This window comes from Phyllostomus hastatus, unplaced genomic scaffold (genome assembly GCF_019186645.2).
Source record: "Phyllostomus hastatus isolate PE091 unplaced genomic scaffold, TTU_PhHast_1.1 phas_contig_16, whole genome shotgun sequence".
Taxonomy (NCBI): domain Eukaryota; kingdom Metazoa; phylum Chordata; class Mammalia; order Chiroptera; family Phyllostomidae; genus Phyllostomus; species Phyllostomus hastatus.
The window spans coordinates 3,805,020-3,821,567 of NW_025333643.1; the positions used below are offsets into that span (position 1 = coordinate 3,805,020).

General features: G+C 41.3%; 1 protein-coding gene and 1 pseudogene across 9 annotated transcripts in view; one reads left to right on the forward strand and one right to left on the reverse strand.

Moving 5' to 3' along the window:
• Window positions 1-16,548, reverse strand: part of ATG7 (autophagy related 7) — a 379,417-nt gene that overhangs the window by 69,032 nt on the left and 293,837 nt on the right. The window lies entirely within an intron of this gene.
• Window positions 3,526-4,894, forward strand: LOC123814377 (annotated as a pseudogene).

The following is a 16,548-nucleotide window of genomic DNA, read 5'->3' on the forward strand; positions in this document are numbered from 1 at the left end:
ACACAGGTATATATCTACAGGTATATATACAGGTATATATATATGTAGATACATACAAGTATATATCTACAGGTATATACCGCCTGGTCTGTAAATTGCTGGGGGTAACAGCATCAGTGTCTGTTTTATCAAAGCCTGTCCACAGCATTTACCCCAGTGGTTTATGCACGGTGCAGTCTGCCCTTTGATATGTGTTTCCCACACAGGCTCTTCACTAGTCAGCCGAAGCAGCTCTTCTTTGTGTCTCAAAGTCACGGCCAAACTCCGGTGGCCTTCCCTATGCTTTCTGACAAGTCTCCGCTTCTAGGAGTTGGGCACCTGGAATTATGCCGTTTCTGTTCCCTTTCCTCACTAACCAGTGGTCAGTACCTATGCTCTCTCCACTTCAGTTTTCTCCTCTGCAAAAGCTGATGTCAATAATAAACCCAGCTTATACGGTGTGAGGGTGTGAGAGTGTGAGTGTGGGCTCGATGAGGAATGCATATAAAGCCACATGCCTGGCACTGGTAAGTGTTCAATAAGTGGGAGCTATTATTAACACACATCACTGACTTTAAGAGAAAATTTAAATTCAAATTTGTGGGCCAGGTATGTGATAGAGTCAATAATTATAACAATATAACTTACCTTGCTCAGCCACTCACTCTAAACATTCTTGTTTCTACCTTTCTGTACCCCAATCCATTCCCCACATAGCAGCCAAGACTTAAAAAAAATGTGAATCACACTCCCTGTCAATATCCTGCTTGAAACACAGCACAGGCTGTTCTTATGGCTACGAGAGTCCATATCAGTTAGTCTCTCCCAGTGTCTCCAACCTTATTTCCTACAACTCTCCCCCTAACCCATTGTGCTTTCACCATGCTGGCTACATTTCCCCCATTTCTTAAACTAAACAATCTTATTTCCAACTTAGGTTTTTGCACAGGATGCTCCTTCTGACTACATCTCTTGCCCCCAATCCTCACATGTCTGACTCCTTCTCTGTATTCAGGTCTCAGCTCAGAAGTCACCTTCACCGACCTGCCAGTCTAAATTGTCTAAGTCCTGACCTCTGTTCTCTGATCTTCCACGCCCAACACCAATTTGTTCTACCCCAACATCCTGCTCTGTTTTCATCATTGTGCTCATCACTAGCAGAACATGTCTTTTTTTCACTTGTTTATGGAACAAAAATGTAATAAGCTTCATGCAAACAGAGACCTTGCCTTCTCTTGATGACCACTGTATCTCTAGTGCTTAGAAGGGGCCAAGCACGCAGCAGACACTGAATGAATATATGAGATACAAGAAACACTGTACATGGCCTGGCTGGTGTAGCCCAGTGGATTGAGCACGGGCTGCGAACCAAAGGATCGCAGGTTCGATTCCCAGTCAGGGCACATGCCTGGGTTGCGAGCCAGGTCCCCAATGGGGGCCATGTGAGAGGCAACCACACATTGATGTTTCTCTCTCTCTCTCTTTCTCCCTCCCTTCCCCCCTTTAAAAATAAATTTTAAAAATCTCTAAAAATAAATAAAGAAACACTGTACATGGACAATGATGCTTCAGTCTCACTCAAACTAGGTACCTTGGGACCTCACATAGTTCTCCCAGTTGTCATCAGCTGCCCCATCATATTTTCCTGAACCTCATTGATGGTCTGAAATCTCTTCCCTTTTAAAGGTGATTTTAGTTTTGGGAAATGCCAGAAGTCACAGGGTGCCAAATCCGGGTTGTAGGGAGGCTGAGTCACCTGGGTGATTTGATGTTTTGCCAAAAAACTCTGCACGAGACATGATGCATGAGCTGGCATGTTGTTGTGATGAAGCTACCAGTCACCAGTTGCCCATAGCTGCAGCCTTCTGGATCATCCAAGTAATTTCTGCATAGGAATGTTCAACCTCAACACAAAATTTGATGCAGATTCATTGCTGTACTTGGTCATTTTGAATGTGATGGCCACACAGTATACAAGCTCACTCAACGGTGTTTACCACCCCCACTGACTAGTACAGTGAAGTCATCACTGTTCATGCACGCACATTCCAGTCCACTCTCCTTGGTTGCCAGCTTACACTGATGTCACGCAAACCATTCTCATTATGTTAACAGTGGCTGGACTTTTCCGAACAGATCTCATCATATTCTGTATCCCCCACAGAGCCTTGTACACTGGTAGTCACTTACTGGGCACTCAGTAAGCCTTAACTGAATTGAATTGCACTGAATTCAACCAAGTGGCTGATATCTAGGGTACAGATAAAAAGTTTCCCTTGGCACTACCCTGTCAGATCATATGTAACATGAAGAGCTCGTAACTGTGACCTGTGCTTATCAAGGAGTATGTGGGACCTAAAAGACAGTGGGCATGAGGGTGAATGTATGTAAATATATTTAGGGCTCACCAATGTTTCTGGGTTCAACAAATGGGTGAGGAGACACAAATGTCTAAATTCACAGCACACAGTAAACAAAATAGTACATTAGCATAAAGCGAAACTGGGTTAGGGTTACATTTAAAACAAACTCTTCTTTTAATATTTATATAAATTTCCAGTCAGGTTCAGATAGAAGTAGAGTGGGATTTGGAGGCAGAAATCAGTTTTCTTTTCTTTTAAAAAATTCTTTAAAAAAATCTTCACTTGAGGATTTTTTTATGTAGGAGACCATTCTGCGTGGCATGGGCCCACAGGACCCACACCCATGGATAGGTTCTCCAGTGGGGAACCAGGCCTGCAATGTGCCTAGGCTGCTACGAGTCTTGCTTTTGGCTAAAAACTCCCTCACTCTCTATTGAGGACATTTACTGCCAAGTAACTTCCTAAAATCCATGCTAAACCTTCCAAGGAGGAGTGTAACTGGTTCAACCACTTTCGTCTTTTCATTTGCAAATATCCCTCTTCAGTGATGTGATTAGCGACATTGACTCCTTTGTTCTCTGTAAAAGGTAACCACCTAAAGCTAACCTGTGCATAGTGTGCATAGTAAATGAGGACCGTCATGTAATGTGTGGAGAGATAGAAATAAAGGCCTGTCATAGCAGAGGCCGCGGCTTTTGCTCCCCTTGAGAGAAAAGCCATGCTGTCCCTTTTCCTCCACCAGACTCGGTAGTCCGTGTGAATGTCTCATTTCATTTATAATGACGTGGACACTGCGGGCCAGTGTCTGCATCATTTTTAAAAATTGATTTTATAGAAAGATGCAGGGAGAGGGGAGGAGCGGGGAAGGGGGGATGGAGAGAGACAGAGACAGAAACAGAGACATTGATCGATTGCCTCCTGTATGCGCCCCAACTAAGGATCAAACCTGCAATCTAGGTATGTGCCCTGACTGAGAATTGAATCTGCAACCTTTTGGTGTATGGGACAATGCTCCAACCAACTTAGCCACCTGGCCAGGGCAGAATTCATTGTTTTCTGAACTTGAATAGCACCATAAACTATACTTCTCGCACAGCACTTAGAAATGACCCTACCTTGCTTTTTTGCAACGGGTTTGCTGCCAAAATACAGGTATAAAAGTCACCACTAAATCAAAGTAAGAATGGGAAAGGAAAAGACTCATATTAACATAATTGTCACTAGACATGTAGATTCAGGCAAATCTACCACTACTGGCCATCTGATCTACAAGTGTGGTGAGATCGACAAAAGAATTGGCGAAAAATTTGACAAGGAGGCTGCTGAGATGGGGAAGGGTTCCTTCCATTATGCCTGGGTCTTGGATAAGCTAAATGTGAGTGTGATATCACCACTGATACCACCCTGTGAAAATCTGAGACAAGCAAGTATTATGTGACCATCATTGACACCCCAGGACACAGAAACTTTATAAAAAATACAAGTACAGGCACATCTCAGGCTGACTGCTGTCCTGATTGCTGCTGCTGGTGTTGGTGAATTTGAAGCAGGTATCTCCAAGAATGGGAAGACCTGTGAGCAAACCCTTTCTGGCTTATACACTGGGTGTGAAACAACTGATTGTTGGTATTAACTAAAGGGATTACACTGGGCTGCCCTATGTCCAGAAGAGAAACAAGGAAATTTTTAAAGAAGTCATCTCCTACATCAAGAAAATTGGCTACAATCCTGACATAGTAGCATTTGTGCCAGTTTCTGGTTGGAATGGCGACAACATGCTGGAGCCAAGCACAAACATGCCTTGGTTCAAGGGATGGAAAGTCACCTATAAAGATGGTAATGCCAGTGGAACCACACTGCTTGAAGCTCCGGACTGCATCCTACCACCAACTTATCCAACTGACAAGCCCCTGCATCTGCCCCTCTAGGATGTCTACAAAATTGGTGGTATTGGTACTGTGCCTGTGGGTTGACTGGTGTTCTCAAACCCTGCATGGTGGTCACCTTTGCTCTAGTCAGTGTTACAACAGAACTCAAGTCTGTTGAAATGCACCATGAAGCTTTGAGTGAAGTTCTTCCTGGGTATAATGTGGGCTTCAATGTCAAGAATGTATCTGTCAAAGATGTTCACTGTGGCAATGTGACCGGTGACAGCAAAAATGACCCACCAATGGAAGCAGTTCGCTTCACAGCTCAGGTGACTGTCTTCAACCATCCAGGTCAAGTCAGTGCTAGTAGCTATGCACCTGTACTGGATTGTCACACAGCTCATGTTGCTTGCAAATTTGCTGTACTGAAGGAGAAGGTTGATTATCGTTGTTCTGGGGAAAATCTAAAAGATGGCCCAAAGTGTCTCAATTCTGGTGACACTGCAATTGTTGGTATGGTTCCTGGCAAGCCTGTGTGTGTTGAGAGCTTCTCTGATTATCCTCCTCTGGGCCACTTTGCTGTTCATGACATAAGCCAGTGGCTGTGGGTGTCATCAAAGCAGTGGAAAAGAAGGAGCTGGCAAAGTCACCAAGTCTGCCCAGAAAGTTCAGGAGGCTAAATGAGTATTATCCTCGATAGCTGCCACCCCAGTCTTAATCAGTGATAGAAGAAGGGTCTCAGAAAGAACTGTTTGTCTCAACTGGTCATTTAAGTTTAATAGTAAAAGACTGGTTAGTGATTACAATGCATTGTAAAGCTTTCAGAAGGAAAGGAGAATGTTATGTGGACCATTTGTTTGTGTGTGTGTGTGGCAGTTTTTAAGTTATTAGTTTTTAAAATCAGTACTCTGTAACAGAAACAACTTGATGAAAAATTTTCACAGAATTTTGAGACTCATTAAAACAAAGTTTAATAAGGAAAAAGAAAGAAACAACCCTATTTTGAATTAACTCTCATTGTTTCAAATATGTTAGTCTTATCCCTTCAACCTTAGGTCAGAAATTGGATCTCATGCTTTTCTAGGACTTTGAAGTTCAGCAGACACAGAACTTAATGCTAGGTCTTCCATCAGTTCTAAGACATTTGGTGAATTTTTTATCCTCTCTTAGCCTAAATTTGCACACCTTTTAAGTAGATAATGGCACTCATTCCACAAAGGAATGATATGAGAAATAAATGAAATGATTTACATAAAAGGCCTTTTGATATATTTAATAGAAAATAGGTACTCAACAAATTACCATTGCCTTCCTGGATAGATGGTAGGTGTTAAAAAAATATCCACTAGATGACAGCCAAATTGAGGTAAGAGAGCATGCCAGGAAACAAGAATAACGAAGAGTGGCAGGAAAAACCCAAAGCATCAATTGGAAAAAATAAAACAAGGCCCAAAGTGCTATAGCATTTTCTTATTACTTTCCATACAAGAAAGATCTGCAAACATTGACATTTTATTTATGGCTTGACCACAGGGACAAGTGGCAGTGAGGGCTGAATATCAGATAGTCAATGAGTATCAGAAATCACTGGTTAACTACAAAAGGAAAGGAAAGGGAAGTTATGTTTGTGAGGACATATTTGCATTAAATCTCCATAGTATCAGAGAATTCATGGCAGGATTCCAATGAAAAAACCAATGGGAATTTAAGTATTCCTTGATATTACCAAGAAATGCAAATCATCAGGAAAAATTCTTGTGTTTAAATCACTCCGTTTGACATTCCAAGGCTCTAACACAAACACTTGCAGCTGCTGGAGTAATCACAAAGGTCCAGTGTGAAGTAAATCAGAGAAAGCAGTGAACTGACTATTTTCAACAATCCTGGGGGCAGATATTTACAGGAAAAGAACAAGACAAGTAATTTTGGGGGGTCTACTAACATCAGGCCCTAGGAAATGAGAGAAGTAGTGGTAACAAAAACAAAGGAAAGGGACTTCCAGCCAATATGGAGGTATAGGTAGATACACTTTGCCTCCTCGCACAACCAAAAGACAACAATGAATCTAAAAACAAAAATAACCAGAACTGCCAGGAAATTGAACTGTATGGAAGTCCAACAACCAAGGAGTTAAAGAAGAAACATTTATCCAGACTGATAGGAGGGGTGGAGATGGGCAACTGGGGCAGAGAGGACTCACGGCAAGGAGTGGTGGCTGGAGGACAGGGGCATGACAGACAGCATCTGGAGGACTAGGGGGTACCACATTTTCATGCAAATAAACCGGGAGGAACAACTGGGGAGTGAGACAGACCATGCCACCCAGGCTTCCAGCACAGGAAAATAAAGCCTCAAAACCTCTGACTGTAAAAACCTGCGAGGGTTAAGGCAATGGGAGAAACTCCCAACTTCACAGTAGAGTTCGTTGGAGAGACCCACAGGATCCTAGAATATACACAAACTAACCCACCCGAGAATCAGCACCAAAAGGGCCCACTTTGTCTGTGGGTAGTGGGGGAATAGACTGAAAGCCAGCTGAAAGTTGAGCAAGCAGCATTGTTCCCTCTCTGACCCCTCGCCTACATACAGCACCACCATACAGTGACCTGGGTTGCCTCATCCAGGTGAATACCTAAGGCTCTGCACCATACTAGGTAACAGGTACGCTCAGACAAAGAAATATGGCCCAAATGAAAGAACAGACCAAAACTCCAAAAACAGAACTAAGGGATGAAAAGATAGCCAACCTAACAGATGCAGAGTTCAAAACACTGGTAATCAGGATGCTCACAGAAATGGTTGAGTATGGTTACAAAGTAGAGGAAAAGTGAAGGCTATGCAAAGTGAAATAAAGAAAAATATACAAGGAGCCAACAGTGAAGGGAAGAAAACTGGGACTCAAATTGATGATTTGGAGCAAAAGGAAGAAATAAACATTCAACCAGGACAGAATGAAGAAACACGAATTTGAAAAAAATAAGGAGAGGCTTAAGAACCTCTGGTACAACTTAAAGCATTCCAACATCCAAATCATAGGGGTGACAGGAGGACACTAGGAAGAACAAGAAATTGAAAACTTATTTGAAAACATAATGAAGGAGAACTGCCCCAATCTGGCAAAGGAAATAGACTTCCAGGAAGTCCAGGAAGATCAGAGAGTCACAAAGAAGTTGAACCTGAGGAAGCACATGCCAAGGCTCATCATAATTACATTATCCAAGATTAAAGAGAAGGAGAAAATCTTAAAAGCAGCAAGAGAAAAGGAGAGAGTTATCTACAAAGGAGTTCCCATAAGACTATCAGCTGATTTCTCAAAAGAAACCTTGCAGGCAAGAAGGGGCTGGAGAGTAGTACTCAAAGTCATGAAGGGCAAGGACCTACATCTGAGACTACTTATCCAGCAAAGCTATCATTTAGAATGGAAGGGAAGATAAAGTGCTTCCCAGATAGGCCAAGTTAAAGGAGTTCATCATCACCAAGCCTTTAATATATGAAATGTTAAAGGGATTTATCTAAGAAAAAAGGAGATGATCAAAAATATGAACAATAAAATGACAACAAATGTATAACTATCAACAACTGAACCTAAAAAAAACAAACAAAGCAAACAATTAGAATGGGAACAGAATCACAGAAATGGAGATCATATGGAGGGTTATCAGCAGGGAGGTGGAGGGGGGTGAATGGGGCAAAGGTACAGGGAATAAGAAGCATAAGTGGAAGGTACAAAATAGACAGAGGGAGGTTAAGAATTGTATGGGAAATGTAGAAACCAAAGAACTTATATGCATATCCCATGGACATGAGTGAAGGAGGGGGAACGCTGGTGGGAAGGGGAGTGCAGGGTGGAGGGGAATAAAGGGGAGAAAAGAATGGAACAACTGTAATAGCATAATCAATAAAATATATTTTTTAAAAGGAAAAGTTACCATAGTGGAAATCTGTCACAGTTTGCTCAGCCTACAGTATCATTATCCTTATGACAACCACACCAGTTTTCTCTTTTTTCAGCTATTTACCTCTGACTTACAGAACATGTGATTTAGATGGTCTGTTCACTTATTGTCCTGGAGGTGGGTATACATCCCAAATCTGAACAATTAGAATTACCCTCCTGCCCTCACCATGATTGGGTCACTAGTAACCACTAAAGCAGGACATTAGTTAACACCTTGGGGAACAAGGTGCTCTTTCCATGGGAGTTGCTAAATCTGGGATGTAAGCCTAGAGTTACTAGTGCCATGTTGCTATCACGAGGCCAGAGACTACATAAGAATGAAACAGTGTAGAGAAAAGCCAGGTAAGAGAAAGTGACAGAAAAGTCACTATTGACATTTTCTTTGAACACTTAGATCTAGTGATGCCTAAAGCTAAAACTATCTATGACTTCTAAGTTAAACAAATAAATCCCTATGTTTGCTTAACTCTTTGAGTTAGTGTCTAACTTCCAACTAAAAGAGTTTGACTGATACAGTAAGTAATCTTGTGGAGTTTAATCCTAAAGTTGTTATCTAAAAAGGCAGTTCATGAAGTATTTTTCTGAGTTCTTTATCTCAAAAAAGGGAAGGGTTCGTGTTAGAATATGTGAGATACTAGGGGATCACCTGCATTTCTCACACTGGCAATACCATTTGACCAAAGTTATATATATTTTCCATTGAGTATAAATGAGACAATTGTGCTACACTGTGAAGTTACTGTAGACAGAAGGAGATGTATTTATTATGTTCCTGCCTGATCTTTTATCTTCATCTGCCCATCAAAGAGTTCAACATCCATTCATTCATTCAAAAATATTCTCAGTGAGTGTCATATAAATGTCAGGTATTACGCTAGGTACTGAGGATAAAAGATGAGTAAGACATAGTTCTTGTTCTCAAGGAGCTAACAAATAATTATGATTCAGCATGGCAAGCATGAGAAGAGATCCATGAGTCTCCGAAAGAATGAAGCCTTGAAGGATGAGGTTTCTGCCAGGCTGAGAGAACAAATGCAAAGGAATAGGCAGGAAGTGTGAAAAGTCCGGGTGGTTAGGGCAGATAAGCTTGAGAGGTAGGCAGGAGCAGCTGAAAGAGCTGTCTCTGAGTGCCACTCTGAGGTGCTGATCTTATCCCAAAACAACACTGAGGCTTTGGGAGTTCTTGAGCAACATGCTCAGATTTGTGTGTCAGAAAGGATGGGGGGTGGGCTGGAGGGGCCAGATACTGAAGGCAGGGCTCACTGGGTCCTGTGATCATCAATGGGAAGCTGTAGGGACTTTGATGGGGAAAAACCAGTTCAGAGTAGGAGGCAAGTGTGTACAGTCCTAACCTAAAAAGCACTGAAAACTAACCCTGTGCTGATGACTTAAGAAGAATTCCTGTCGAGAAGATTATCTATATCCTAAAGGACAAAGACCAAGTAAGAGTAACGTAGGGAGAGGGGAATAAATGCCTATGCTTCCTCAGACTCTGGGACTCAACTCTCCATTCTGAATTCTCTCCCCAGTCTAAATTCCATTTACCCTCATGGCTTGATTTTAGGGATGGCCTCTGTTCCATATTGGCTGGTGGCCCCTTAGTCCCTCTACACTCGTTTGGCATCCTATACTTGTTTTTATACCTGATCACTTACTACATTTCTCTGAACCTCAACTTGTTCTCCTATAAAATGGGAATACTGACATTTACTCCAGGATAATAATTAAATGAGACAAATTTCATAGAGAACTCTGCAGAGAGCCTGGCATGTGACGAACACTCAATAAACAGAAGTTGCCATACTCCTGCTGAAGATGAAGAGAACTACACTACTAAGAAAAAAAGACACACTCACACAAGAGCCCCTTTTTCACTTGCCAGGGTTTTCCAGATCTTACAGTTAACTGAATTTTATTGTAGGAGTGAGGCAGAAGCTCTTTACTGAGTCATTATAGCACATGGACTAACACAAATGCACTCTTTCTGAAGGTCCATAAGAAATCCGGTCAGGTTACTGAGAATGGCGTTGGACAAGGAGAGGTATGTTAATGCTCCCAGATGCAGAAATACAACTTTCATACTTCACCTGTCAAGTGACAAGGTCAAATGTATCATCACTCTTTCTCTAAGAGGATGGGAATGGCTGGAGAATGTTTTGTGACTGAAGGAAGAACTCGGCAGACAAATAGGTAGGATAGTTGGTGATGTGGCTTTTTTTGATTCTTAAAGCCAAATCTATGAAGGCATCTTATTTATAGAATTTCCTATTACCCTCTTTAACCAAGCACTTAGCTGACAAGTCAGGACTTGGTTACCAATGGGCCTGGCTTAATTGTTTGTGTAAAAGAGCAAACTCAGTAAGAGATGGGAAAGACATAATGCAAAAACTCAACAAGATTGGGCAGCTGCACATTGCTTCAGCATTTCCATTCTTAACCCACCCACACAGCGCTTTGAGTGCCAGAGGGGCAAATCTGCAGTTTGCAAACACATAAAAATATATTAAGTCCATTTAGGGCAGTAGTTCCAAACCTATTTTAGACCAAAGATGGTATCTTTTGAGAATTTAATGACACTGAGCCTCTCCCAGTACACATATATGCAACATTTTGTACACAACCCCTGGGTGTTTGGGAATCATTCCCCTACCCCCATCCCCCTCCAAGTCCATCTTGGTCCTATAGGAATTCAAAGGAACAGTTTACAGGGCTTGAGAGAAGAGGTAGGGTTGTCTAGAGTTCCTCCTCTCAGGGCTCAATTTTCTCCATGACACAGTTCCTTGCCTTGAGTGCCACCTCTTTGCAGGCAAAGAGACTAATTGACTGATGTGAAACTCGGAGCCCAAACACTTATCTGTCTGCAGTGCCTAACTCTGAGTGGCTGTGGAAAACCCTGGAATCTCAGTGATTTCCAAGGTGCCAAGTAAGCAAAAGTCCAAGAGGATGCTCTGGGAGAACGGGGTGAAGATGGGGAGAGGCACGGTCCAGGCCTTGGAGACAGTCACCAAGTGCCCCACCCTCCCTGGGAAGGTGAAGGGAAGCCTGTTCTCTCCTGCTCAGCTCCACTGAGTTCTTCCATTCCCAGTTTTCACTTATGCAGAGACTGCAGATTCTTTCCATGATCTGTACCAAATCCAAATGGTTAAAAATAATTTGCTAAATACCTTCCTAGATAAATTGAAATCCTAGGTCTTTTTGAGCCTTGTCCAGCCGAGGCTCTCAAAGAGTGAACCAGGCTGAAAGTCACGCCCTTTCCTATCTGGATCCCTGAGTCAGACTTTTGCTTGTCAGTCTTCTGATGTCACAAGTCAAACTGTGCCATGAAAGACTGAGTAAGCATCTTTAGGAAACAGAAACTCAACTGTAAAAATGACAGGTATTTCCAAAGGCAAAACATCTCTGCCCAGTTTCCAACTCAGCTACTGTATATAAATTTAGCCATGACACTGGGAGAGGAATTTTTAAAAATAGAATTCAAAGGTGAAAAGAATAAATAACAACAGTATATGAGTCACTGTCTTAGGCAAGACACATAAAGTGGTGAACAAGACAGTCTTTACCCTTATGGGGAATATATATTAAATCCTCACCCAAGGATATATGTTTACTGATTTTAAAGAGAAGGGGAGAGAGAGAAATGTTGATGTGAGAAAGACACAGTGATCAGTCACCTCCCTACACACCCCTACCGGGGATCGAACCCACAACCTTTTGGTAAGTGGGATGACACTTCAGTCAACTGAGCCACCTACCCGGCCAGGGCATTATGAGGATTATATTTGAGTGGGGGCTGGAGTAGGAGACAAAAATATAGACAAATAAATAACTTCAGAAGTGATAAGTGCCATAAAGAAAATACAAGGTAAAGAAAGAAAGAAAGAATGGTTGAAGCACTATTTTTATATCCATTTTACATTAGGGGAGTGTTTTGTCTAATGTAAAGGTGATAAAGATGAGTTGTTCCAGGTGACCCAGCTAGTAAGCTGTGAGTTTAAACTCAAGTCTGTATGAGTCCAAAGTTGTTCCTAACCACTATCCCATGCTATCTATTCAGTTTCCAGAGAAACCAGAGAATCTGGAGAACAATAAGGTGAGAGATCATCATTCTTTTTAAAAACCCCTCCTTTAGGACATTGCCAAAATTCTGAGATCTATAAACTTAAAGGAGTGTGGTATAGGCTGCCATTGTGATGCTAATGCAACTCACATTTGCAATTCTGTACATGATATTTAACACACTTTAATCCTGACCGCCACCCTCTGAGATGGGAATTACTGTCCTTATATTTCATAAAAGAACACTAAGGCTCAGAGAGTTTAAGTAACTTGTTGAAAAATCACAGAGCTTATAAATGCGGAAGGTGTAATCCAGGCCTCCTGCCTCCAAGCACATTGCCTTTTCCATTACACCATGCTGCCTTCCAGAAGACTCCCCAAGGAGCTCCATTTTTCTCCCACTGGGAGACAAGGCAGTAACTAACTTGGCAGTGCAGACAGAAAGGAGTGAGTGTTTTGCATCTCTGCCAAGCAAGTATTCATGCCCTTTGCAATATGACTTGGAAACAATACCCAACTGATCCTTAGCAGTTTAAACATTCTAGAATTTGCTGAAGAATTTTCTCACCTTCTCCAAATGGGGTCCAAAATTAAGAGGGAAAAAACATATTTATGTCTCATTCAGAATTCAAAAAGTAATAAATCCTTCCAGGGCCTGGCAAGTTTCTCTAATCCACTGTAATCATGTTTCCTTGTATAACAAGTCTTGTGATGTCTGCGGCAGTGTCTCGCTATAGTAACGGCAGCTTGAGAGCTGGAGCTCTTCTTCTCGTGCCTGGGGGATTATTCCATTTTCCACATTAGGAATAAGCCACAGACTTTAGGTTCTAAAACGGAGCCAGAAACACTGACTAGAATCCAGATGCCCTAAATATAATTAGAACTCAATTTTACTGCCCTCTATGAAAGATACAAATGAAAAGAATGTACCAACTTCTAGAATACTGGTCCAGAAGGCACAGTTATAAATAGAGCCAACATGGGTTCTATTTCACTGAGAGCTCTTAAAGCTACCTGGAGACGTTCCAATTATCTCCCCTGCTTCATATCCCTGACATTTTTATTCTTACGAAAGCCAAACATAATACCAGGGAAGGAGGATGTACTAAAGGCTCATCCTAATAAACCAGGATTTCATGTAGCTCTAGAACTTTCTGGAGGTGTCTTTCCAAAAAAAAATTATTTAGGATTTCAGGGATTAATTTGATAGATACATGATTTTTCTCTATGGTCAGAGCTACTTCTCTCTGTTATTAAAAAATAATTTTATTACATTTTTAAAAGATTTTATTTATTTAATTTTAGAGAGAGGGGAAGGGAAGGAGAAAGAGAGGGCAAGAAATATTAATGTGTAGCTGCCTCTTACACAACCCCCACTGGGGACTTGGCCCACAATTTATTAAATCTTGAATGGAAACACCCTCATTTTATACCATGTAACATAAGACTAGTTTGAAACAGTATAAATACAGTATAAATATATGTCCCATTTCAAGTTGCAACTGTTAATAATAATTATAATGGTGACAATGATGGCAGACATTCAATTTATTGAATGCTTACTATGTGCCAGGAACTGTGTTAAGTATTGGGTTGGCCAAAAAGTCTCTAGTTTTTTCAATAAAATAAAAGACACATTTTTCATTTTCACCAAAAACTTGATTGATTTGGATATTTTGAGTGTGTCAGCTACCTATTGGCTACTAGTGGGTAGGGGCCGGGGTGCTGCTAAACATCTTCCAATGCATAAGACAGCCCCACAGCAAAGAATTACTTGGTCAAAAATATCAATAGTACCAAGAAACTTCACAAACCACTTTCAACATGTTCAGTCAGTCACAGCACCTTCTCCATACACTGCACAAATCTTTTTATTGTGTTTTAGTTGTTTTCACCTTTCTTAAAATAATAAAGTATATTATGCTGAAAATGTTGCATATCTTCTTCCATCTTCACTATTAAAATGAGTGAACAAAAATTCACCAATTTGGTAAGTTTTCTTTTTAATGCACGCTGATATAACAGCTGTCACAATACAATCTAACAAAATTGTTTCAAATGAAGTTAAAGACAACTAAGCACTACTAGGGCCATCCTATGGAAAAAAAACTAAACAAAGTTTTGGCTAACCCGATACTTTAAATACATTATCTTATATAATCCTAACATTTCGTCAACAAGGCTGTTATTATTTCCATTTTCAGTAAAGCGGCAACTTGCCCAAGGCTACACAGCTAACATGCAGCTAGAATTTGAAAAGAGGGGATTGGAGTCCAGAACCCATTCTGGAATAAATGGTGCAAGCCCTTTTTCCACTATAAAGAGCCATTGCTTCCAGCAATTTGCTGTCATCAAATCTTTCTGAATTAAACTTGATTTCATAGAAATAACTTTCTTTTTGCTTTGGTTTTTCATTTGAAGGCTATTTAATTAAACGGTATAATTACAACAAGTCCATCTGGCATTCCCAAGTCTGGCAAGAAACACAGAAGACTCTTGGAGAGAGTACGCCTCAACTGGTGGGATCAGAAACATACAGGTGTCATAGAAACCAGCCTGCCAGCTGGGGGCATCTGCCTGCTGTGGACACCAGATCAAGCTTTAACAAGGGAGTACAGGGTTAATTAATGGGAGAGTCAATTAAGGGAAAGTTGGTTAGGAAAACTTTATTGAATATAAATATTTTTTAAAAGCATACTATGCCTGTTGTTTTTCCAACTTGCTCTTGCCTTTTAAATTATTAATCATTCCTCTCCCGATGGACTCCAAGGTTTATAACAGACACCTTTGGTTTTGTCTGCCCAGAGCCCTCCTGTCTTCTGATTACGGCAAACAGCTTTTGATGGGAACTCTTCTTTGCCCCCATGCCAATCATGTTCCTTTACAAACCCTGCCTCTCTGGCCCAGCCTGACTGGCCCCCAAATGAGCAACAGATCCAAGCAGGGCTGAGTTTTGAATCTGGGACCTAAGGATGTGCGCCAGTCAGGAGATAGAAATTCTGAATTAGTAGGCTCTGGAGCTGCTGGCAGCCACACTTCCTACTATGGGGAAGAAGCCTGTCTGCAGGGAGAAGCCTGTTCCTGTTACTCCTGAACTGCAGCTTTTCCTAAGCTTCTCTTGATCGACCTTTCTTTCAATTGTTCTCAATGCTGCACTGTTTCCATTTGCCTGTAATAATTCAAATTCGGTGTATGTCACTTGAAACCAACAATCCTGAATAATTTAGAAATGGTACCAGAAGTGGAGAGTTGCAAGTGACCAAGTCTAAATGGAAAAAAAAAAAAAAAGATGAAATAGGGTAGAAGGGAGGGCCATAAGAAATACCCCATCCAGGGTGGAAAAATTCCCAACTGCTGTTACCAAGTAGTAAAACAACTGGTTTAACAAGTCTGAAGGTTTAGGAGACCTAGAAAAGTATCAGGTTTTTGGACAGCACTGTCTACTTATTGCAACATTCTCTAAGGGACAAGAAAGAGATGCTTCAGGGCAAACTGGCACCACCCCCCCACCCCTCCGGAAGCAGATAAGGAGCTGCAGAACTGGTACATAACACATTAAAGAAGGCCTCTGCTGCTTTTGGTCAGCAATTGGAGTCCTTTCAATTGTAAAGACTGAATTTTCTGTTGAATTTTCTCAATTTTCAAGCTGAAGTCAGTGGTTGTTAGGGAAATGGCAGGAGTCTGATAAATAAATGGACAGAAACAGATGAGATGAGCTAAGGCCATTAACAATGGCAAAGGGAAGGCCCAGAACTCATATGCAGACTGAGGGCAGAGGAATTTTCTAGGGCCCCGGCAAAAGTTCATAAGTTGAATGCCAGAAGGAGAAGCAGAGGCTCTTAAACAACTTTTAGAGGCACTGACTTCCAGGAAACAGAAACCTTGAGGGCTGAGTAGGTTTTAACGGCTGTCTCTGGGTTTTAGATTCCACATCTTTAGAGTAAGAGGACAGGTAAAATGATCTCCAGTGTCCTCTTAGCTTTAATGTTTCTTTTTCTGAATGATTAAATATAGTATAAAGCCTTATCATTTTCTTAAAACCACTGAGAAGAACTCTCCTTATTCTAACCATCAAATTTAAGAGCAAATGTGGGGGTGAGAGAGATTAAGCACCTTCTTGTGAGTCTTTGTAATCTCAGACCACAAACTCAGCTTTCTCACCTGCAGGTGAAGATTTTGGATACCTGTTTTCACAAGGCAGTGAGAAGTGAAAAGTGGAAGTCTTTGGACCTCTCTTAAGAGAAGAAAAGATGCTGTGGAAATCCTAAACAGGATCTCTCTAAATACAACGGTTAGCTCCAAAATGATGTTATTTTTTCAGTGC